The sequence below is a fragment of the Somniosus microcephalus genome, unplaced genomic scaffold, assembly GCF_052327205.1.
Source record: "Somniosus microcephalus isolate GS21.2 unplaced genomic scaffold, FLI_Smic_1.0 scaffold1105, whole genome shotgun sequence".
In the NCBI taxonomy this organism is placed as follows: Eukaryota; Metazoa; Chordata; class Chondrichthyes; order Squaliformes; family Somniosidae; genus Somniosus; species Somniosus microcephalus.
Genome location: NW_028226292.1, coordinates 739 through 25,389, shown reverse-complemented (window position 1 = coordinate 25,389; position 24,651 = coordinate 739). Strand labels below are relative to the sequence as shown.

The 24,651-nt window shown below is 45.5% G+C and overlaps 1 long non-coding RNA gene across 1 annotated transcript; it reads right to left on the bottom strand.

Moving 5' to 3' along the window:
• Positions 1-4,898: 4,898 nt before the first annotated feature.
• On the bottom strand, positions 4,899-24,357 carry LOC147080817 (uncharacterized). Its single transcript, XR_015077038.1, has 3 exons — positions 24,311-24,357; positions 19,609-19,696; positions 4,899-5,018 (listed from the first exon to the last, which is right to left on the bottom strand). It is a non-coding gene; the product is annotated as an uncharacterized LOC147080817 (long non-coding RNA).
• Positions 24,358-24,651: the final 294 nt, after the last annotated feature.

The following is a 24,651-nucleotide window of genomic DNA, read 5'->3' as shown; positions in this document are numbered from 1 at the left end:
TGATGGGTGCATGAGTGCAGAGGTAATTGTGTTTGGTGTGTTTGGTGTGTTTAAAGAAGTTTTACTTACATTTACTTACCTTTACAGCCTTCCTTCCTTCAGGTCTCTGGAGTCCCTCATCTCACCGGCACAGAAAGCAGAATCTGTCAAAATCTGCAGCATTCAGCTTTCTGTTCTGGAGAGATCTCTAAATCATCCTGAGAGGAAGGAATTAACTTAGTGTACAGATTGTCAGTGTTTGACAGCTTCAAACAGCTGTCAAGCGCCGATATTTCATCTGTCAAAAGGTCTTGACAGATGAAATATCAATCTGTGATGTCACCTGTTGCCGGGTGGCCCTTAATTAGCCTGCTGAACCCGCTGGGCGGGCTCAACAAGGTCAATCAAGTCAAAATCACGTGGGTTGGCCACAACTCGATGGAGGCGGGACTACAACCCTGAAAGTTGTATTCCCGCCTCCTCAATGAAAATCCAGCCCAATGGGTCCGAAGTTCTGGGGATCTCACTTCATTGGCGTAAGTGCGATACAGCGGAACCCCCATCTGCCCAAGCACAAGGCGGAGGAACACATCACAAATTGCGAGGATGGGGTCATTTTCATGGTTGAGACAGGCTGCTTATGCCTTCAAGGGCACTTCTGCACCACCCATCCCAATTTGCCCTTGAAAAGCAGAGCAGCCCATAGCTGCTCCACCATTGGCCTTTCCCAAGGTCTCAACAGGAGACTTTTATTAAGGCCATATAAATGCGGAATGGGAAGAATGCCCATGGTAGCTGGGAGTTCCCAGACACATTTGCTTAATGTAGGGGTTCAGGTGGATCATCCGCCTCTGCCCCCCTTGACTGGAAAATGTCAGAAGCTAAGAAAAGAAACAGAATCCTTGAGAAACCAAGAACTGCCCCATTTTCTGCCTCCCAATTGGAAATTGCTGGGATTCCATCTTAGCCCGGACCAGAATTTTGTGCTCAATGTCCTTCAAGTCAATGTGTAGGAGCATCTGAGAAGATTATCTCACGTTTGGAGACAAAAAGATCCACCAGCTCCTTGCATTTTATGTGAATAAGAATACCAGTGAGAATGGGATTGGAGTTTATCGACAATATGGCTAATGTTTGAAATAATCTAATATGCCAAAGGGCCCAATGGTTCCTGTTATGCTGGAATGAAGTGTGGAGAATTGACTATTGCCTGTGGAAGCAGGAGGCCAAGATGTGAGGATAGGTGAATATTCTGTAGTTTCTCTTGATAATCTTTGAGAATCAAGGAGCAGAACTTTCCCTCAGAAGATTAAATCGATGAAGTAGAGTCCATGATAGAGTAGATTGTACACAGTCTGTGGAAGGAGCATGGGTGATGGTCCAAATAGGCCGTGGCTTATTCCGTGCTTTCTTGTGGTCCTTTTAGTTCTGCGAGCCAATCTGCAGCTTAACACTGCAGAGTGAACTATGTCTCACATTACTCTGACCTCTCTGTCCTCGGCCTCTTACACTGTTCCAATGAAGCTCAACGTAAGCTCGAGGAACAGCACCTCATCTTTCGATTAGGCACTTTACAGCCTTCTGGACTCAACATCGAGTTCAACTATTTCAGACTATAACCCCTGCCCCTATTTTTTTCAGGCGGCAGTTGTTGATGATTCTGCCATTCCCATTTGCAACATTTAACCACTCCTGTCTTCCACCTTAGCACAGACCGTCCCTTTTGTTCTTTCCTCCCCCTCCCCCTTTCCCTGCCTCTGCACCTGGTTAAAATCTGTTACATCTCTAACTGTTTCCAGTTGTGACGAAGGGGCACAGACCTGAAATGTTGGGGGTGATTTTGCCAGCCCTGGGGAAGCGGGTATGGAGGCGGGACTGCCGGGAAAATGGCAGAATTTGGGAGGCGGGTGCCCAACCTGCCTCCATGCCATCTTCCCAGGAGGCGGGTAGCCATCCCACGCCGGGTCCCGTCTCTTTGGAGGCGGGAAGGGATTAAAGCCTATTAACTGCCTGTTAACAGGTAGTTAACAGGCAGAAAATAGGATTATCCTCTTTTTGCCCTCAAGTGCGGGCTTCCCAAAGGCTCCGAAACCCGCCAGGTCAGCTCTTGTATGTAAGACCTCATCAAACTGCAGAGAATGTCACTGTTCGACAGCTTCACAGAGCTGTCAAACGATGACAATTCATCTGTCAAAAATTTTTCACAGATGAAACGTCATACGTTGACGTGCTCAGCAATCGGCTTCCCCTTGATTGGCCTGCTAATCCCGCTGGACGGGCTTAACAAGGTCAATCAAGGGAAAATAGCACGGGTTGGCCACAAATTGATGGAGGCGGGACATCGACCCGACAAGCAGCAGTCCTGCCTCCAACGCGCCCCCAGTTACAAAATCGCCCCTGTTGACTCTGTTTCTCTCTCCACGGATGCTGAGTGTTTCCAGCATTTTCTGTCGTTATAATTCAGATTTCCAGCATCCGCAGTATTTTGCTATCGTATGTCTCACGTTAATTCTTTCTCGCCAGTTTGTCTCTGCAGAATAGACTTTATTTTGGGAGACAAGGGCTTACTGACAGAGTAAACAGTTAAGTTTACTGCTGGATGTAATTTCCAATCCCAGCTGCAAACTCTTGCTGTAACATTTAAATATTCAGCTTGAGATATCCTGTTACTTTAGCAACAGAGAATATGAGTACTAATATCAGAAAGGTGAGGAAGGGAAGCCTGGCTTGGCAGAATAGTGCAAGCCAGATGGGAAAATATAAAAACAATGATTGAAATTCCCCAGTGTCAACCTGAATAGGATTCAGCTGCATGTTTATATAGCAGATGAAGTGAGGCAGGGAATTTGACCTATTAACAAAGTGTCAGCTGCTCATATCAGTAAGAGTTGATTTTACCAGACTGAACAATTTCTTAGCGACATGCCTATTGGTGGCGAGAGATTATTGGTGGTGTGAACTGGAAATGGTTCTAAAAATCTAAATTCCTGCTCCTGTTTTTTGACATTTTCTGACTAGAGATGTGTCGCTTCTTACAGGATTGAAGAGAAGTTCAACAATTAAATAATTCAAGTGGAAATGGGGGGGGGGGAGGAATGGGTGGAGCATACTAGATCTATGTTAGAAACAGAAATGAATTAGTAGTGTGGATCTGCTGAACCTGGAAAATGATGGTACTTAAATCAGAGAAAGCTCCTGTGCCTGGGGTTATTGCAGTACCTGGGTGCAGCACATACATAGAAACATAGAAGATAGGAGCAGGAGTAGGCCATTCGGCCCCTCGAGCCTGCTCCGCCATTTAATGAGATCATGGCTGATCATCCAAATTCAGTACCCGGTCCCTGCCTTCTCTCCATATCCCTTGATCCCTTTAGCCTTAAGAAATATATCCAACTCCTTCTTGAATATATTTAATGAATTGGCCTCTACTGCCCTCTGTGGCAGAGAATTCCACAGGTTCACCACTCTCTGAGTGAAGAAATTCCTCCTCATCTCTGTCCTAAATGGCTTACCCCTTATCCTTAGACTGTGACCCCTGGTTCTGGACTCCCCGACCATCGGGAACATTCTTCCAGCATCTAGTCTGTCTAGTCCTGTCAGAATTTTATAAGTTTCGATGAGATCCCCTCTCATTCTTCTAAACTCCAGCGAGTACAAGCCCAATCGACCCAATCTCTCCTCATGCGTCATTCCTGCCATCCCAGGTATCAGCCTGGTGAATCTTCGCTGTACTCCTTCCATGGCAAGAACATCCTTCAGGAAAATCAGACAGGTCGGAGCTTGCACCTGTAAGAGATCCCGTCCTCGCTTTTAAGGAAAATTGGGCATGCTCCTCACTGTCCGATATTCCTGTATTCTCTGCTCCCCGGTGATCCAACGGCTCCTGGTGCAGAAACAGAACATTCTACCCCAATAATTCATGGAGCAAACTAACTGGGACCAATGTGTCTTGGTGCAGTGAGTGAAGAATGATGGGCTGGATTCTACGCTCAGTGGCGGTGATCCTGTGTCGAGTTTTCATCCCCCAATTCGTGGCTGTGCTGTGGAACCTTTTACCTCCTGACACCATGAGAGAGTGAGCCTTGGGTATGTTGAGCTAATACCTAATCTAAACCAGGAGTGAGGGCCATGGAAGGGGTTGTGATGTAATGGCCTTTTAGCTGAGTTTAAAAAGCAAGGCCACTGTAAGTAGATCGAGGGGTGGTCACCAATGTTCCCTCTAATTTTATTTTGGTGCGCTGTCCCTTTAAATTTGCTGCGCGTTATCTTTTCCAGCGGCAGCAGCAGGTGAGCGGCCTGCACAGGTCCGGTCGTGCACCTTCGGGGGAACATTGGTGGCCCCCCTGCAGCATATGCTCAACAACTGTAACACACGATCTTCCGCAGCCTCCGCATTGCCGTGTGCGTTGACTGCGAGCATCTTTTCCCTATAATAAAAATCTATAAGCAAAGACATTTTTACGTCTAGAATCTTCATTCCCTGGCACAGGTAACAGCTTTAAGATACAAAGAAAGAAAGGAAAAAGGAAAGAAAGAAAGACTTGCATTTAATGAGTGCCTTTCATGATCTCAGGTCGTTCCAAAGCACTTTACACCCGATTAAGTACTTTTGAAGTGTAGTCACTGTTATAATAATGGGAACGCGGCCAATTTACGCATGGCAAGCTCCCACAAACAGCAATGTGATAATGGCCAGATCATCTGTTTTTAAGTGTTGGTTGAGGGATAAATACTGGGCAGGACTTTGAGCAGAACTCCCCTGCTCTTCTTCGAAATAGTGCCATGGGATCTTTTACGTGCACTTGGTTTAATGTCTCACCCGAAAGATCACCTCTACAGTGTACATTCCAACAACAGGGTAAAAGCACTCTGACTGAAACATTAAAAGGAACACATTGTGGTGCATTGATAACCTCTTACTGATAATGGATGAACAACATAGCTTACGGTATTTGTAGAGTTCCCATTTAAATGTAACCCGCTGTCAAACAGAGGAGAGGATGTCCCGCTGCTGTGGTCACTGGATGGCCCAGGTGAACCTACAAAATAAAGGAAGCAATACAGCATTTTTAATATTGAGGATCCGTCACATGAGGAGAGAGATTATAAGATTTTATAACCGTACCCATCAGTACAGTCACAAATTAGTGACTCTATTTATGTGGCCAGAATAATTTATATTTTTCTTGTGCAAAGGAATTTTTTTTGTCTAACTAGCCTTTTAAAACACAAACACATTTCCAAAAGAACCATTCCAAATATTAGGCAAATTTAATGAAAAATCAGACTCCATTTGGTTAACATGTCTCGCCGTCTTTTCCGTTCGCTTTCCCAACAATCCATTTTGTTTTCTTTCAGACATCACTTTCCTGCATGAGGGAGCTAAGCTGACGGGCATATGCGGGTAGCCTCATGACAAGGGAAATGTTTTGGGTAATTACTAACATGCGACTGGAGAGTGACATTTAAATTGTTATGTTGTAGCCACAACATACTTCGAGTTATGGGAAAAATATATTTGAGGATTGCAGTGGCATCTCATCAAAATCAAAGTCAAATTATTTTCAGTTTAGTAACAACCCATGAACTAAACATCATTCTCTGTATTTTTTTTTATTCGTTCATGCGATGTGGGCGTCGCTGGCAAGGCCAGCATTTATTGCTCATCCCTAATTGCCCGTGAGAAGGTGGTGGTGAGCCAACTTCTTGAACCGCTGCAGTCCGTGTGGTGAAGGTACTCCCACAGTGCTGTTAGGGAGGGAGTTCCAGGATTTTGACCCAGCGATGATGAAGGAACGGCGATATACTTCCAAGTCCGGATGGTGTGTGATTTGGAGGGGAACTTGGAGGTGGTTGTGTTCCCACGCGCCTGCTGCCCTTGTCCTAGGTGGAAGAGGTCGCGGGTTTGGGAGGTGCTGCCGAAGAAGCCTTGGCGAATTGCTGCAGTGCATCTTGTAGATGGTACACACTACAGCCACGGTATGCCGGTGGTGGAGGGAGTGAATGTTTAAGGTGGTGGATGGGGTGCCAATCAAGCGGGCTGCTTTGTCCTGGATGGTGTCGAGCTTCTTGAGTGTTGGAGCTGCACTTATCCAGGCAAGTAGAAAGTATTCCATCACACTCCTGACTAGTGCCTTGTCGATGGTGGAAAGGATTTGCGGAGTCAGGAGGTGAGACACTCGCTGCAGAATACCTCACCTCTGACCTGCTCTTGTTGCCACAGTATTTATGTGGCTGGTCTAGTTTAGTTTCTGGTCAATGGTGACCCCCCCAGGATGTTGATGGTGGGGGATTTGGTGATGGTAATGCCATTGAATGTCATGGGGAGGTGGTTAATTGCTCGCTTTTTGGAGATAGTCATTGCCTGGCACTTGTATTCATCAAATGCTATTCAAAATACTGATCACAAGACTTTATAGCAAATTCTTTTGTTGATTATGTATGCTTTCAGAGCTTGGAAAGAAATGTTAAAATGCTTATAGATTCACAGAATCACAGAAACCCCACAGTGCAGATAGAGGCCATTTCAGCCCATCGAGCCTGCACCGACACATATCCCACCCGATCCCCGTAACCCCTACATCAACACATATCCCACCCTATCCCCGTAACCCCACGTATTTAATCCCCCTAACACTAAGGGTCAATTTATCATAGCCAATCAACCTAACCCGCACATCTTTGGACTATTATCAGTCAATAGCTGGTGTTTGTGACTTCCTTGACAGAAAAAGGCAACCTATATAATCAGTAATAACATACACCCAATGTGAAAGGGAATAGAGTGGAGTCCTTCTCCAGTCACTGCCAATTGCCAATTTACCAGCTAGCAAAAGTGCAAGTGGGTTCGAACAGCATCTGGGTTACACGGCAATATGGGTTTTGCTCCTACTCTGCAGAATGGAGTTTCCCTGGAAAAATATTGAACGCTACGAACAGTAACATTATCTAATAATGTCATTCAATACCAGTTCTGGTTCTGCTCATTTCTAAAAGAAAGCCAATTGCCTAGAACCATAGAAGCTGACCCCACGAAAGGCGGCTAGTCGGTCTACCATGTCTTTGCTACAGCAATCCAAAACTACTCTGCGCTCTCTCCATAGCCCGGTATCTTCTTCTGTATCATTGTTTATCCAATTCTCCCTTAAAAGATGCTATAGGCTCTGCCTCAACTGCTCTCAGTGGCTGAACACTCCACCTACTGATAACTCACTGTGTAAAGAAATTTCTCCTAAACTCTCTCCTCACTCATTTTGGGAGAATTTTAAATTGAGAACCCCTTCTCCTGACCCCGCCGACCAGAGGAAGCAGTCTTTCCCGAGTCAACCTGTCAGAACCTTTCTTAATTTTAAAAAACTCTATTGAATCTCATCTTAGCGAATATCTCGTGACTCTCCTAATAACGAGGGTAGAGATTAGGCGTGTTGGTCATGATACCATTTCTGGTTCTTGTGGATTCGCCTGAGTCTCAAACACCTTGAGGAGAATTCCCTTAATGGGTAAGCTGGAGCAGATGCTGTGACTCATCAGAAACTAGGCTGGGGTAAACCCGTTCTCTAAGGGTTTGCTCCAGTGTTCCTGTAACCTCATGTTTGGATATTGAACTACATCATCAAGCTCCTAATGATGTTCTTGATTATACCACTTTTTACAGAAAGATCATTTGATTGGGGTTTAACCGGCTAAAAGTAGTGTGCTTAAGATTCCTTAATTGACACGCCACAGATTTCCACGTCATTGTCACAAGATTCCTTGGGGTGAAAATTTGTTTGCGCCCGCCCGAGATGCACCCGACCCACCACCGATCGTGCCAGCTGACCCCCCCCAAAATTCCCCCCCACCGTAGTAACTGAGTAAGTGTTGTGCCGATAACTGGAATCCGATGCACAATCTTTCAATAGACCGCCTATTGCCTGGGTCCGTCTTGGCCGATAAATTAGGTCAAGTGCTCTTCACTTGCATTTCTCATTGCCAAGATGTCGCATATGAATCTTCTGTAACATTTTCTGGGTAGACGTTGCGAGATTACATTTCTGCTTCTCGGAAAATTAGACCCATGGTCATTAGGTGCTCAGATCTGCAAATCTAGTAACCCAATTTCCTTCAAGTGTAACTGCTTTAACTTGGCCATCCATTTTATCTCTTAGAGAATCTGCATATCTCTTCCTTTAGCTGTCTTTAGATACTGGTATGATTCCCCGCTTAGGCCTGAGTTAAAATTACAGTCAGGACTCAATGATGTCATTGGGTCGCAACATGCCTATGTAAAGAGGGACCCTAAATAACAACAGAAAATGCTGGAAAAACTCAGCAGGTCAGGCAACATCCATGGAGAGAAATTTGAGTTGACGTTTCGGGTCGAACCCTTCTTCAAAACTGGAAAGAAAAGAAACTAGATCGAAGGCAGGGCTGCGATCGGACAAAAGAATAAAAGAAACAAAAGAAGTAAAAGAGATTAGAAGCTAGACGAGATGGTAATAGGCTGAGATTAGGTGTAAAGTGTACTCGCAGGGCAAGAGATAGCTGCCAGGTGTGAGAGAGAAACAAAAGGAAAGGGGAGGGGGGGGAAAGGAGTGGAAAAATTACAAGAAAAAATGAAATGGGGGCCGAGCTTATGATTTGAAATTGTTGAACTCGATATTGAGTCCGGAAGGCTGCAGAGTGCCTAATCGGAAGATGAGGTGCTGTTCCTCGAGTTTACGTTGAGCTTCCGTGGAACAATACAAGAGGCCAAGGACGGTGAGGTCCGAGTGGGAATGGAGCGGTGAATTAAAATGACAGGCGACCAGAAGCTCGGGGTCACCCTTACGGACTGAACAGAGGTGTTCCGCAAAGCGGTCACCCAATCTGCGTTTGGTCTCCCCAATGTAGAGGAGACCGCATCGTGAGCAGCGAACACAGTATACTAAATTGCAAGAAGTACAAGTACAAGTAAAAGAGGGACCCTGTTGGCTGTCCTTGTCCTATCCTTGTTGCCTGCCCAGGAGAACAGGTTAAAATTGCAGATGTTGTAATCATGTCAGCTTTTGGACAGTAAGAACCAGGGCGATTTTAACTGCCCACCCGCCAGGTTTCTGCTGAGCAAGTAGGGTTAAAATCGGCCCCAAAAGTATTAGTTTATCTTCACTAGAACTGTGACAGTCTTTATTTTGAGAAATCGTAGGTGCATTGCTCATGATTGTACATCCGTTAAAGTTAGTGGACAATGAATTAAATCTAATCACAGTCTGCACACTCACAACTGAACTCTCTGTAAGGGCTGGATTTTGCCGGCGCTCAGAGGGTGGGTTTGGAGGCGGGTCCGCTGTCAAAATAGCAAAAATTGACAGCGGGGAGGAAGCCTGCTCGCAACCCGCCTCCACACGAGTCTCCCAGGTGTCGGGTCTGTCAGCTCAGAACTGACCCAACACTAAGCGGCGGGGGAAACAATTGAGCTCATTAAATGGCTTGTTAAGAGCCAATTTAATGCTATTTCGAGGCTTCCTTCCAATTTTATGTACTCCCCGACGGGTTACCCGCTGCTCGGGCAACACGCCAGCTCACCCAGGCGTGAGTTGAGTCTGCTCTGATGTATCTGATAAGCTGACAGGTGCAGAAGTGGTGTAAAGGATGCCATGTTGCAGATGGTCAGTTTCAGAGCACAGAAACTGTTGGTTACTGCATTTGTAAGACATATAGGCCTAGAAATTCGGTGGGCTGCGCCACCAGTTAGCGCCTAAAGAGGGCACTCAGTGTCTTTAGTGCCACTGGCCGCGCCTCCCGCGATATTTAGCGGGGCGCTAATGGTGGCGTTAGCCTGTAGCGCTGCGCCGCCACCGATGACGTCATCGGTGTGCGCAGTGCCCCACTACCACCCCGATCGTGATATTTGGTAGCGCCCGCCTCTAACGCCGTTCGCAAATCGCACCCGGTTCATGGGGACTACCTGTGGCGGTAGTGGCGCAAATTAAGGTGGAGGTGCGGGGCGGCCATTTTTTTCAGTGTCCGCCTGCCAGCACCTCCGTCCCCGGCCTCCTGATCCCACCCCCCCGGGCAGTGCCGGCTGTGTCCCGAGAGCCCGGCACTTCTCCTCGGTGCCGGGCTCTTTTGCCGGCACTCGCGATCGGTCATCGCGCTGGTGCAGGCCCCTCCCCTTAAGAAGGGGAGGAAGGCCTGCAGCACCGCAGTGCGCCGTGCCGCAGCGTGTGGCGCTGCAGCACATTGCGCTGCGATATTCAGTTTCAGCGCCCCAAGAGGGACGCGGGGCGCCTCGAGCAGTGCCCCGCGTCCCTCTTGGGGCCCTCAAGCTGAATTTCCAGCCGGCGTAACGGCTCCGATCGCAGCGGTAATTCTGGCGCCCAGGCGAGCTTGGCGCCTCGTTTGGGGCTCCACCGAATTTCTAGGCCATAGAGATTTCTTTAGCTTGCCAGTGTTTAGAGCCAACTGTATGTCCAGTGCCACCTCATTGGAACAACCTCTCTCACCATTGACAGATCGCTTGTGTCATCTCACCTACAGCTGCCATCTATTGCAGCAACATCGGTGCCCTAGAAACTATTTCACCTTGGTCCTCCGAATCCTTCCACGATCAGCCCCAACACCAGCAGCACCAGGCACACCAGCAGCAGCAACAACACCACCAACCTTCTCCACCATCACCTGATGCTGCACAGGGCACAGGGCATCAGCCCCTGACAACATTGCTGGCCGGGAGGCCAGCGATGGCATCACCATGGCCAGATTTACTTCACTTGATGCTGTAAACCCTGGCTGCCACATAATGCACCACGTTGACACCATCCCACACCAGCACTGTGAAGCATCCCTTTAATGTCCAAGCCATTCCATGCACACTCATCACTATACTGGGGTGGGAGGGGGGTTGAAGTTATGTCTCAACATTCACTGGAACTCAGTAAGATACTTCTCAAGGTGCGCACAGATCTGTTCAATAAGGGGCAGTGTTGAAAATATAGATTGGACTGTATGACAAGACATTACCAGAAACTTCACATGGACATTGGCTAAACCTCTCAAGTGCCTACCCTTGTGTATTGCTAGTTAAGCCCCTTAAGCTGTAAATATGGTGTCTTACACTTTAGGCCTCCTCTCTGCGTCCTCAATGTGTTAAAATCAAAATGATTTCACTTTCTTTCCTTCCCAACACCTCGGAACCCTGGAATTCACTACCTCCCTCAGTCTTGCCTTCCTCCTAAAATCTATAGGCTGTTAAAACTTGGACTGCAGTGGTTCAAGAAGGTGGCTCACCACCACCTTCTCAAGGGCAATTAGGGATGGGCAATAAATGCTGGCCTTGCCAGCGACACCCACATCCCATGAGTGAATAAAAAAACAAAGCTCATCATCAATGATTCATTGCTTTCTCTGCCCTTTTCAGCTTTGATAGTGGTCTGCACTATGGTCCTTGAGCCTTCACCTAGGTTTCACAATAATAAATGCTCAGGTTAGAATAGGTGACAAAGCTATTTAGTGCATGGAACACAGGAGGGTAATTCTATGCATGTCTGTCTCCTATTTTACTAGAATTACGATGGAATGTTCGTTATGAGCGCTGGTGATGGTTAGTAATAAAAGTACTGAGTGGGGTAAGTTGACTTAATTCTCTGAAGGGGTATCTCATTCCCACAAATCATTACTAATTTCTGATTGTCTCTTAGTTTACATCTGATTCACACAAACTCACATAATATGTTCTAAATTTCGCTTTTTGAAATTTTTCTAAATCTAGACAATTGTAACGATTTGATTAACTTGCCAAAACTGACCATAGAGCACATATACCAGAAACGCTGTCTACGGAGGTCACGGTCCATCATCAAAGACCCTACCCACCCCAGCCACAGTCTGTTCGCCCTCCTGCCATCTGGGAGACGCTACAGATGCATTCGCACCCGTACGATCTGATTTAGGAACAGCTTCTTTCCCAGGGCTGTCATCCTACTGAACTCCACAAATAAACTCTAAAGCCTGCACATCTGCCAATGCACTTTATTATGGTTATGGTTATGTTTATGTTAATGTATTACAAGCCAAATGTATGTTGAATGTTTAAATGTCTTAATCCAAATGTACACTCTCGGGAGCCGCAAGCCTACATTTCGTTGTACTGCACTTGTGCACTAACAATGACAATAAAAGTTGATTTGATTTGATTTGATTTGAAAATAGGATCACACTACATGTATTATCTGCGATTAGTAATTTTTACTCCCGATTATAAATATATATTTTTTTATCTTCCACTTAATTTATCTTGCTCAGCACTGTCCATTACATTTATACTTTGTCATATGACCCCAAGCAGTCACAGGGGGCAATATTCTGTGCCAAACACCCCCTCCCAAAACACCAGGGGGGTAGAATTCAGTATCGCCCCGTTTGGGGCGCCATTATCGGCCGTGCGCAAAGTTGAGCGCCTGGCGCTAATTATCGCCTCCGATGGCAAACTTGGCTTTTATCGCCCCTGGAGGTGATTGGAACGCTAAATCAGGCGCTTCACACCTGTCTTAAGGCGCAAAGGCCAAGGAGCGAGGCGCTACCTCAGAGCGCTGGTGAAGCTCATGTGATGTCAGTCAGCAATGGAACACAGACACACTGGTGCCGGCCAGTTCTTAAAGGGAAATTCTGGCGAAAGGTCATCGAACTGAAATGTTATCTCTGTTTCTCTCTTCACAGATGCTGCTTGACCTGCTGAGTTTCTCCAGCATTTTCTGTTTTTATCTTAAAGGGGAGGGTCGATCTTGCTCTCCATCCACATCCTGCTCATTGCAGCCTTGAATCTTGGCCTGGAGAGACCTGTACATCAAATCTGCTGGAAAGAACAATGGAGAGACCCAGGGAAAGAGCTCAGAGTGCAGCCCCCACAGTCTCTTCTAAGTCGATACAAGGAAGGGCAAATCAAAATGAACCTGCAAAGTGCTGCTCAGTACCCAAAACTCCTTCACACAGCGTTGAAGTCTCTCAGAATGTGTGGTGCAAAAATGTCACCAACAAAAAAAGGCAGGAAGCGGTTGCCATTAAATAGCGCTCCCCCAGTCCCTTTCTGACTGCAAAACACTCCCCTCAACCTGTCGTTGCTAGTGGCAGGCGGTAAGGCAGGGGGTGCCACTCAATATGCGGTCCGGGGCGCTACCGGGGCATTGCGCACTCGACTGACGTCTCGATCTGCTGGCGCAGGAGATCGTGGCAGTAGTGTTTAGTGCCGCTGCAAAATGTCTAGTTAATTTCGCAAGCGGTGCAAACATCGCCGGGCGCTAGTTGCTTTGCGCCCCATTACCGCCCTCTTAAGGCGCTAATGGGAGGCGCAAACCAACTGAATTTTTCTCCCCAGGCGCTGTATAAGTGGTCTGCACAGAACGGGATTAAACAGAGTGGACTTGAATGAAGTGTTTTATTTGGGAACTTGGAAAGAGTGGGAATTCCTGGCAAGAGGGGGAAGGAGTTGCTGCTTTTTGCCTACACTACTTGCAGTGCTTTGTGTTACAGGTAGATATTTAATTTCAGTACCCTTAACTTAATCTAGACCAAGTAAGTAGTCAAGGAACTACACTGTAAACTAAGTTACCTAGTTACAAATTTAATTACATTTAATTAAATAAAACAAGGTCCTATAGGGATGGCAGTGCAGGTGGTGTGCCGCAACTGCAGCATGTGGGAGTTTGTGGAGAGCGTTGTGATCCCGGACAACCACATTTGCAGTAAGTGCCTGAATCTTGAGGAATTTCAGCTCAGAGTTTTTGAGCTGGAGACTGAGGTGCAGACATTGCGGGGCATCAGGGATGGGAAGAGTTACCTGGACACTTTGATGCAGGAGGCAGTCACACCCCTTAGGTTAGGTAGTGGCACAAGTCTGGTTAGTGGTCAGGGACAGGAGGGTGTGACTGCAACTCAGGCAGGTAAGGGGACCCCAGGTGCAGTGCTGGAGCAGCCTCAACCTTTGCCCTTGCCCAACAGGTATGAGGTTCCTGCTGCCTGTGTGGATAAGGGAAAAGCCTGCAGGATAGATAAGCAAGCTGACCATGGCACCATGGTGCAGGAGGCCATTCAAGTGGGGGGAGTGAAAGGGAATGTAGCTGTGGTAGGAGACAGTAGTCAGGGGGATAGATACTGTTCACTGCAGCCGCGACTGAGAGTTCCAAATCTTGTGTTGCCTGCCCGGTGCCAGGGTTAAAGACATCTCCTCACGACTGGAGAAGAACTTGGAATGTGAAGGGGAGGATCCAGTTGTCGTGGTCCACGTAGGAACCAATGACATAGGTAGAACTAGGAATGAGGTTCTGCTGAGGGTGTTTAATTAGCTAGGATCCAAAGTAAAAAGCAGAACCTCAAAGGTAATAACCTCTGGATTGTTACCTGAGCCACGCGCAAATTGGCATAGGGACAAAACAGATTAGAGTTTTAACTGCGTGGAAAGATGCAAAAAACTTCCCAGAAATAGTGGAGAACCAAGTTCTAGTGAGAATGAGGAACTGAAATAAATTAGTATTAGTAAAAAAAATAGTACTGGATAAATTAATGGGACTGAAAGCCGATAAATCCCCTGGACCTGATGACCTTCATCCTAGGGTTTTGAAAGAGGTGGCTATAGAGATAGTGGATGCATTGGTTGTCATTTTCCAAAATTTCATAGATTCTAGAATGGTTCCCGTGGATTGGAAGGTAGCAAATGTAACCCCACTATTTAAGAAAGGAGGGAGAGAGAAAACAGGGAGCTACAGAAGAGTTAGCCTGACATCAGTAGCAGAGAAAATGGTAGTATCTATTATTAAGGACGTGGTAACAGGGCACTTAGAAAATGATAGGATTGGGCAGAGTCAACATGGATTTATGAAAGGGAAATTGTGTTTGACAAATCTGTTCGAGGTTTTTAAGGTTGTAACTAGCAGAATAGATAAGGAGGAACCAGTGGATGTGGTGTATTTGGATTTTCAGAAGGCATTCAGTAAGGTGCCACACAAGAGATTATTAAACAAAATTAGGGCTCATGGGGTTGGGGGTAATACACTAGCGTGGATTGAGGATTGGTTAATGGACAGAAAACAGCGAGTAGGAATAAACGGGTCATTTTCAGGTTGGCAGGAGGTAATTAGTGGGGCACTGCAAAGATCAGTGCTTGGGCCTCAGCTATTCACAATCTATATCAATGACTTGGATGAAGGGACCAAATGTAATATATCCAAGTTTGCTGATGATTCAAAGTTGGGTGGGAATGTAAGTTGTGAGGAGGTTACAAGGAGGCTTCAAGGGGATACAGACAGGCTAAGTGAGTGGGCAAGAGCATGGCAAATGGAATATAATGTGGAGGAACCTGAGCAGGGAGACAGAGGAAAGGGAAACAAGGATTAAAGCAAAAGACAGGAAGGAGAAAAACAAAAGTGGCAGTCAGAGAAACCAAGGCCTAAAGATTCGGTGGCGCCCCAAACCCGGGAGCGCCAGCGGGATATTCAGTTTGAGCGCCCCAAGAGGGACGCGGGGCGCTGCTTGAGGCGCCCCGCATCCCTCTTGGGGCGCTGAAACTGAATATCGCAGTGCAATGTGCTGCAGCGCCACACGCTGTGGCACGGCGCGCTGTGGTACTGCAGGCCTTCCTCCCCTTCTTAAAGTGCAGGGGCCTGCACCAGCGCGATCACCGATCGCGAGTGCCGGCAAAAGAGCCCGGCACTGAGGAGAAGTGCCGGGCTCTCGGGACACAGCTGGCACTGCCCGGGGGGGGAGGGATCAGGAGGCCGGGGAGGGCGGCGCGAGGAGGTGCTGGCAGGCGGCCACCGAAAAAAATGGCCACCCCGCACCTCCCCTTTAATTTGCGCCACTACCGCCACAGGTAGGCCCCACTGAACTGGTCGCGATTTGCAACCGGCGCTACGGGGGGGGGGGCGCGACCCAATATCGCATTTGGGGCGGTAGCGGGGCGCTGCGCTACAGGCTAATGCCGCCATTAGCGCCCCACTAAATTTCGCGGGAGGCGTGGCCAGTGGTGCTAAAGCCACTGAGTGTCCTCTTTAGGCGCTAACTGGTGGTGCAGCCCACCAAATTTCTAGGCCCAAAGGTTTAAATCAAACATGGCCACAGTAAATAATAATTCTAATAAGTCTAAGAGCGTTAAAAACACAAGCCTGGAGGCTTTGTGTCTTAATGCGAGGAGCATTCGTAATAAGGTGGATGAATTAGCTGTGCAAATAGAGGTAAACGAACATGATTTGATTGGGATTACGGAAACATGGCTCCAGGGTGGCCAAGGCTGGGAACTCAACATCCAGGGGTATTCAATATTCAGGAAAGATAGGCAAAAAGGAAAGGGAGGTGGGGTAGCATTGCTGGTTAAAGAGGGGATTAACACAATTGTAAGGAAGGATATTAGCTCTGATGATGTGGAATCTGTATGGGTAGAGCTGAGAAATACCAAGGGGCAGAAAACGTTAGTGGGAGTGGTATATAGACCTCCAAATAGTAATGGGGAGGTTGGGGATGGCATTAAAAGGGAAATTAGAGATGCGTGCAATAAGGGCACAGCAGTCATCATGGGTGACTTTAATCTACATATAGATTGGGCTAACCAAATTAGTAACAATACTGTGGAGGAGGAATTCCTGGAGTGTTTACGGGATGGTTTCTTGGACCAATATGTTGAGGAACCAACTAGAGATCAGGCCATCTTAGACTGGGTATTATGTAATGAGAAAGGATTAATTAGCAATCTTGTTGTACGAGGCCCCTTGGGTCAGAGCGATCATAATATGATAGAATTCTTCATTAAAATGGAGAGTGAAGTAGTTGACTCAGAGACTAGGGTCCTGAATTTAAATAAAGGAAACTACGATGGTATGAGGCGCGAGTTGGGTAGGATTGATTGGGGAATGTCACTCAAAGGGTTGACGGTGGATAGGCAATGGCAAACATTCAAAGACCGCATGGATGAACTACAGAATTTGTTCATCCCAGTTTGGCATAAAAATAAAACAAAAAAGGTGACTCAACCATGGCTAACAAGGGAAATTAGGGATAGCATAAGATCAAAGGAGAGGACATATAAATTGGCCAGAAAAAGCAGTAAACCTGAGGATTGGGAGCAGTTTAGGATTCAACAAAGGAGGACAAAGGGATTAATTAAGAAGGGGAAAATTGGATATGAGAGTAAGCTTGCAGGGAACATAAAAACTGACTGTAAAAGCTTTAATAGATATGTGAAGAGAAAAAGATTGGTGAAGTCAAGCGTAGGTCCCTTGCAGTCAGAATCAGGGGAATTTATAATGAGGAACAAAGAAATGGCAGACCAATTAAATACATATTTTGGTTCTGTCTTCACAAAGGAGGACACAAATAACCTCCCAGAGATGTCAGGGAACATAGGGTCTGATGAAAGGGAGGAACTGAAAGAAATCAGTATTTGTAGGGAAATAGTGTTAGGGAAATTGACGGGATTGAAGGCCGAATAATCACCAGGGCCTGATAATCTACATCCTAGGGTACTTAAGGAAGTGGCCCTAGAAATACTAGATGCATTGCTGATCATCTTCCAACATTCGATGGAATCTGGAACAGTACCCATGGATTGGAGGGTAGCTAATGTAACCCCACTATTCAAAAAAGGTGGTAGAGAGAAAATGGGGAATTACAGACCAGTAAGCCTGACATCGGTAGTGGGGAAAATGCTAGAGTCCATTATAAAAGATGTAATAGCAGAACACTTGGAAAACAGTGACAGGATCGGACAAAGTCAACATGGATTTACAAAAGGTAAATGTGCTTGACTAATCTACTGGAATTTTTTGAGGATGTAACTGGTAAAATAGGTAAGGGAGAACCAGTGGATGTGGTGTATTTGGACTTTCAAAAGGCTTTCGATAAGGTCCCGCATAAGAGATTAGCGTGTAAAGTTAAGGCACATGGGATAATTAGCTTGCATCAGCAGAAAAGCTTAAAGGAAATACCACTGGAAAAAGGTATAAACATTGAACTCTCAAATGGGATAACAGACTCGCTTTAATTGGGCAAAGCGATTCTCAGCTTCAGAGGCGGTTCTGTCATCTCCAGCACTTTGTACCTCGGGGATCAAAGGTATTTGATATTGGTGGATATCCTGCCTGTATAAAAACTTTAAGAACTATAATACTGTAGTGAAGTTAAGGTTTAAAAGTAAGATTCCCTGTTAATAATAAAAAAGCATTTTTTCTCTTTTTAGAATGGTTAATGTTGCGATTGACTCACCAACTGTAAATTGCATGTCGGTTCTTTAATAAATCTATATATTTTTAGAATTGTCTCACATAAGACTTCTGTATCAAAAACTTGCAAACTCAATCTCTGTACACTCCTTGGTGAGGAATTGCAGAATTCTGAGGGAGTTTTCCGGACTCTCATAATATCCGGAACGTTACAGTCTAGCTAAACTTATTAAAAGCGCTATCTGGAGGATGGTAACATTCTCCGGTTGTTCCTTTCCTTTAGGGAGAGATAGTCCAGACCTTTTGACCCAATTAAGCATCTTTCGGATTCGGCTACCTCAAACTTCAGTCGAAAGTGAACGTCTGAGAAATACGCCTGATCCGGGGTAGCCCTAAAGGGGCTAGGACTAGTAATTATCCCCTCAGTACAAGGCTGGCTGCCAGCTTTGTCAGTTAGCCCTGCATCTGGGCTCCCTTGCAGGGCAATTGCAGGGCTGGCAATGCACCCCCCGGCCTCATTTCCATGGAAGTGCTGGACCTGCACTTATTGTAGGCACAGGCCCTGCTCCAATCCTCAAGGGAAGGCCTGGAAATCCCAGGGCAACATACCACAGGAAACTTTGGTTTATCCGGAGGTTGTATGTCCGGAAACCTCGATCTACCGGCAGAAATCAGGAGCCGTTTTGTTAGTTTTTTTTTCTTCTTGTGGCTTTTTTTTCAACAGTCAGGCTCTGCAAAGTCTCTCTGAAGCTGTTGCTAAGCTACAGAGACGCTTCCAAGGTACGGCCGACTGTTTAGAAGCTGTTGCTAAGCAACGGTGTTTGTTGCCAGAGCTGCAAATCTCCGTATGCTTCAACATTAACGCTGGTATGTCCGGCAGTTTTGATAGATCGGCAACAGCTCGGTCCCATCGGTGCCGGATATCACAAAGTTTCCTGTAGTTCACAAATGCTTAACTTTTTAGGGGAGATGTCAACCCACTGAAGGTAACAGCTGCGTAAATACTGTATAAAAGCAAGTTGCTGTTATGAAATTCCTTGATCTGTTATTTTAATGAAGGCATTAACCCAGTGGGTGAGCGCTTCATTAAAATGGTGGACACAGGAATTTCAGATGAATGTGTTAATTACTAATATTACACTGCACGATGTCCACTCACCTTTGTGGCTGGCAAACTCCAAGTGGCATAATAAGCATATCTCAGAAGGTAATTGAAATATATTTACAGAGATGTTTGAAAAAAAAGAAATAAGAAAGGAGGACATTTCAAATATATAGGCATTAATGTGAGCAGCTAACTGAGACAACAAGTATTTATAATGACATTCTGCGTAGTGCGGCCTCAAACCCTTCTGTGTCGAATTCAATGAGGCAATCTTTGGAAAATGCTTATGTCAATGCTGATCTTATTTAACGGCATCAAAGTGGAACAGAACAGTGAACCTCTCTCTATTTTTTTGTCTCTTACCTAGTGGGAGCTTAAGGAAGGAAGGGGCTTCCCTGAGGTACTGAACGGTGATAGTAACTTCATCCCCAGCATTTCGCAGTAGGTGCACCTGTCAATGTGATGTATAACAACAGCTTTACTGCAAAGACACCACCAGATACAGTAATTATAACAAAAATACGGCAAATCATTCACGTGTCAACTTGCTCTTATCTTAGCATACGGAGATTAAACACCGAACTTAGAATAGTATTCAGATAGATTAAAGAGCTGTGAAAAGCACAGTGAAAGGGGTAGAACTTTGTCCTCATTGTGCCTGTTTTACGGACAAAAGTTTGCATCCGAAAGATGCCTGAAAAGACATCCCACCGAATACTGAGTGTGGCCATTTTTCAGGCGTCCTAGGTGCCCGCCTAAAACAGTCGGTCGGCCCGTTAGCTATGTAAATGAGGGGCTTAAGGACCCTCCACGATAAAGAGCGGAACACGTGAATTTCCCGCAATTACGCTGATTCAAAATGGGTGTAAAATTACGCCCAGCATTTTAGATGCAGCAAGAAACAAAGTCATTATTTCTGGGTGCTTTATTGTTATTTTATTAAGCAATCATTCTTTTGTTTATCCTCACTGAGACCCGCTCTGTACTTTCTGTTTCTTTGAATGGATTTTTGATGACATCAGTATGAGGCACTTTAAAAATTGAAAAGCTTCCACCATTTCATTTTCTTAAACATGCTGTGCCTGATGTGCATGACTGATGGCTTCAAACTTTAATTCTCATACTCAAGGAGGGAATTTATAGTGCGAGTTCCACGCATACCTTGGGCCACGATTAGTTATGTTGACTTCTGGTTGTTTGACGCCAATTTTTACATTCTGGCATATGCTAATGAGATTGGCAAGAAATTGCAGCATATATTGATCTTCACAGAATCATAGAACGGTTATGGCACAGAAGGAGGCCATTCGGCCCCTCGAGCCCATGCTGGCTCTCTTCAAGAGCACTTCAGCTAGTCCCACTACCCCACCCTTTCCCCGGAGCCCTGCAAATTGTTTTCCTTCAGGCACTTATCCAATTCCCTTTTGAAAGCCATGATTGAATCTGCCTCCACCACCCTTTCAGGCAGCGCATTCCAGATCCTAACCACTCGCTGCGTAAAAAAGGTTTTCCTGATGTCACCTTTGGTTCTTCTGCCAATCACCTTAAATCAGTGTCCTCTGGTTCTCGACAGTTCCACCAATGGGAACAGTTTCTTTCTATCTACTTTGTCCAGACCTCTCATGATTTTGAACACCTCAATCAAATCTCCTCTTAACCTTCTCTGCTCTAAGGAGAATAACTCCAGCTTCTCCAGTCTGTCCACATAATTGAAGTCCCTCATCCCTGGAAGCATTCTCGTCAATCTTTTCTGCACCCTCTCTAAGGCCTTGAAAGCCACGATTGAATCTGCCTCCACCACCCGTTCAGGCAGTGCGTTCCAGATCATAACCACTTGCTGTGTAAAAAAGTTTCCCCTCATGTCACCTTTGGTTCTTTTGCCAATCATGTGCGGTGCCCAGAATTGGACACAGTACTCCAGTTGAGGCCGAATAAGTGTTTTATAAAGGTTCATCATAACTTCCTTGCTTTTGTACTCCATGGGCTGGATTTTCATTGAGGAGTCGGGTAGGAGGCATGACTACAACTTTCAGGATTGTAGTCCCGTCTCCATCGAGTTCTAGCCAACCCACGTGATTTTGACTTGATTGACCTTGTTGAGCCCGCCCAGCGAGCTCAGCAGGCCAATTAAGGGCCACCCGGCAACAGGTGACATATTTCATCTGTCAAGACTTTTTGACAGATGAAATATCAGCGTTTCACAGCTGTTTGAAGCTGTCAAACACTGACAATCTGTACTCCAGGTTAATTCCTTCCTCTCAGGATGATTTAGAGATCTCCCCGGAACAGAAAGCTGAATGCTGCAATTTTTGACAGCTCGCAGCCATTCTGCTTTCTGTGCTGGTGAGATGAGGGACTCCCGAGACCTGAGGAAAGAAGGCTGTAAAGGTATGTAAAGGTTAGTAGAACTTCTTTAAATACTTTACACACACCAAATACACTTACCTCTGCACTCATGCACCCATCACTCACCTGAACACCTGGGATGTCCAAGTGATTGTTAATTTTGTCCCTGATTATTGTTTCTCAAAGCTTCCCCACTACTGAGGTTAAACTGACTGGCCTGTAGTTGCTGGGTTGATCCTTGCACCCTTTTTTGATCAAGGGTGTAATATTTGCAATTCTCCAGTCCTCTGGCACCATCCCTGTATCTAAGGAGGATTGGAAGATTGTGGCCAGTACCTCCGTGATTTCCACCTTTACTTCCCTCAACATCCTAGGATGCATCCCAGCTGGTTCTGGTGACTTATCTACTTTAAGTACAGCTAGCTTTTCTAGTACCACCTCTATCAATTTTTATCCCATCCAGGATCTCCACTACCTCCTCTTTCACTATGACTTCGGCAGCATCTTCTTCCTTGGTGAAGACAGATGCAAAGTACTCATTTAATACCTCAGCCATGCCCTCTGCCTCCATGCGTAGGTCTCCTTTGTGGTCCCTAATTGGCCCCACCCCTCATCTTACTACCCGTTTACTATTTATATGCCTATAGAAGACTTTTGAATTCTCTTTTATGGTAGCTGCTAATCTATTCTCATACCCTCTCTTTGCCCCTCTTATTTTCTTTTTCACTTCCCCTCTGAACTTTCTATATTCAGCCTGATTCTCACTTGTATTCTCAACCTGACATCTTTTATACATGCTTTATTTCTGCTTCAACTTACTCTATCTCTTTCATCATCCAGGGAGCTCTGACTTTGGTTGCCCTTCCATTCCCCCTCGTGGGAATGTGCCTTGACTATACCCGAATCATCTCCTCTTTAAAGGCAGCCCATTGTTCTATTACAGTTTTGCCTACTAATCTTTGATTCCAATTTACCCGGGCCAAATCCGTTCTCAATCCACTGAAATTGGCTTGCCTCCAATGAAGTATTTTTACTCTAGATTGCTCCCTGTCCTTTTCCAAAGCTAATCTAAACCTTATGGTACTATGATCACTATTCCCTAAATGTTCCTCTAAATGTTGGCAAAATGGGAATGAAAACAGGCGTAAATTGTGGCATTACTTACTGATTACACCCCCACAGGAAATTTCAGGCCGAAATGTTAAATTGATGCCATGGCACTCTCACCGGTTTCCTGCCTCACATTTATTTGTAGGACCTTGCGGTTGCTGTCTACCAAATGGCTGCCTTGTTTGCCTATATTGTAACAGCGACGGCGCTTCAAAATTAATTCATTAGCTCTGAAGTGCTTTGAAATATTCTGAAGATGCGAAAGGTTCTATATAAATGCAAGTTTGAGGGGGGTAGATTGAAAGGTGATCTAGCAGCTTGAGGGGATTATCTGATCAAGGTGTTTAAAATGTTAAAAGGATTTGATAAGGTAGATACAGGAAACTTTCGATTTACCGGCACCTAAATAACCGGAAATCTTGGTTAACCGGCAAAATTCAGGAGTAAGTTCAGGTAAGTTTTACTTCATATTCTACTTGCCTTCCTCCATCTGTTGCTGTGCAAGGGTGTGGCTGCAGCTGTTGCTAAGCTACAGAGACGCTTGGAACTTGTGGCCATTGTTTTGCACATGTTGCTAAGCAACAGGGTTTGTTGCTTTATATGGAGCGGTCAGCTCTCCGTATCTTTTACTATAGCTCTCGGTTATCCGGAATTTTTGATGAACCGGCACCATGTCGGTCCCGTCTGTGCCGGATAAAAAAAAGTTTCCTGTATAGAGAAACTATTTCCTCTGATTAGGGAATTCAGAACAAGGGGACATGATCTTATAATTAGGGCTAGGCCATTCAGCTCTAGGAGGGAAACCAAAAGCACTTTTTCATACAAAGGGTAGTGGAAATCTGAAATTCTCTCCCCCTGAAGGCTGTGGATGGTGAGTCAATTGAAATTTTCAAGACTGAGATCGATAGATTTTTGGGCGTAAGGGTATCAAGGGAGTTGGAGCAAAGGCAGCTAAATGGAGTTGAGGTACAGATCAGCCATGAACTATCTGAATGGCGGGACAGGCTCCACGGGCTGAATGGCCTCCTCCTGTTCCTATTTTCTTACAATGTCCCAGTAATGCAGTGCATGCTTTACTATGAAGTGACAGCATTAGTTTCCTCACCATGAACCCCTTGTCCTACTTATTTGATTTATTCAGTCATAAAATGATTTAGAATTTGGCCATTAGACTTCTCTCCTGCCTCCGTGTTTATCCTGCTACTGTTTACATTGCTGGCACGTGCCATTTAAGATCAGTCTGTAAGATTAGTGATGATGCCAAGGTTTATCCTGACTTGCCCCATTTTCGTGCCAATGTTGCAATCAATAAAGTGAGTGCAATGATACATGTGACACAACAGGGCAGCACCAATATGGGCGCAGCCAACATAATGCCTCCTCCCCTTGCCACCAGGGCAATTCAATTATAAATCATTTCCACTAACTCTTTAAGCGGTGCTACGAAACAGACACCTTGCTTCGAAATTATGTCGGTGAACTATATTCAGTGGGCGCCATGTTAGTACAAACAGTCTTCCACTCTTGTGTCATTGCTGATTTCTTCTTTCTTACATTAAATTCGAGAATATAACCTTTTAAAAAGTGTATCAGACTAGTTAACACTCACCACTTCTTCATGTGTAGCATTTTCAACATTAATGCCATTAACCTGCAAAAAAATATATATATATATATTTGCCATATTTAATTTTAGGCTTGTGAAATATATGCAGCAACGCTTAAAACAAAACAAAGTATAAAACCGATATAAATGTTTTACTAACTTGCAGCACCGCATCTCCAACGAATAACATCCCAGTCTGGTCAGCTATATACCAAAGGAGAAAGGAAAGGTGTGTGAGAAAGTGTGGCGGAAAGCATGTATGCAGGTAAGGAGCTTTTTAATGAAGGATGGTTTAGAGACCAGTGTTAATTCCCTGCCTTGGGGGGCGGGGGGGATAAGGGATT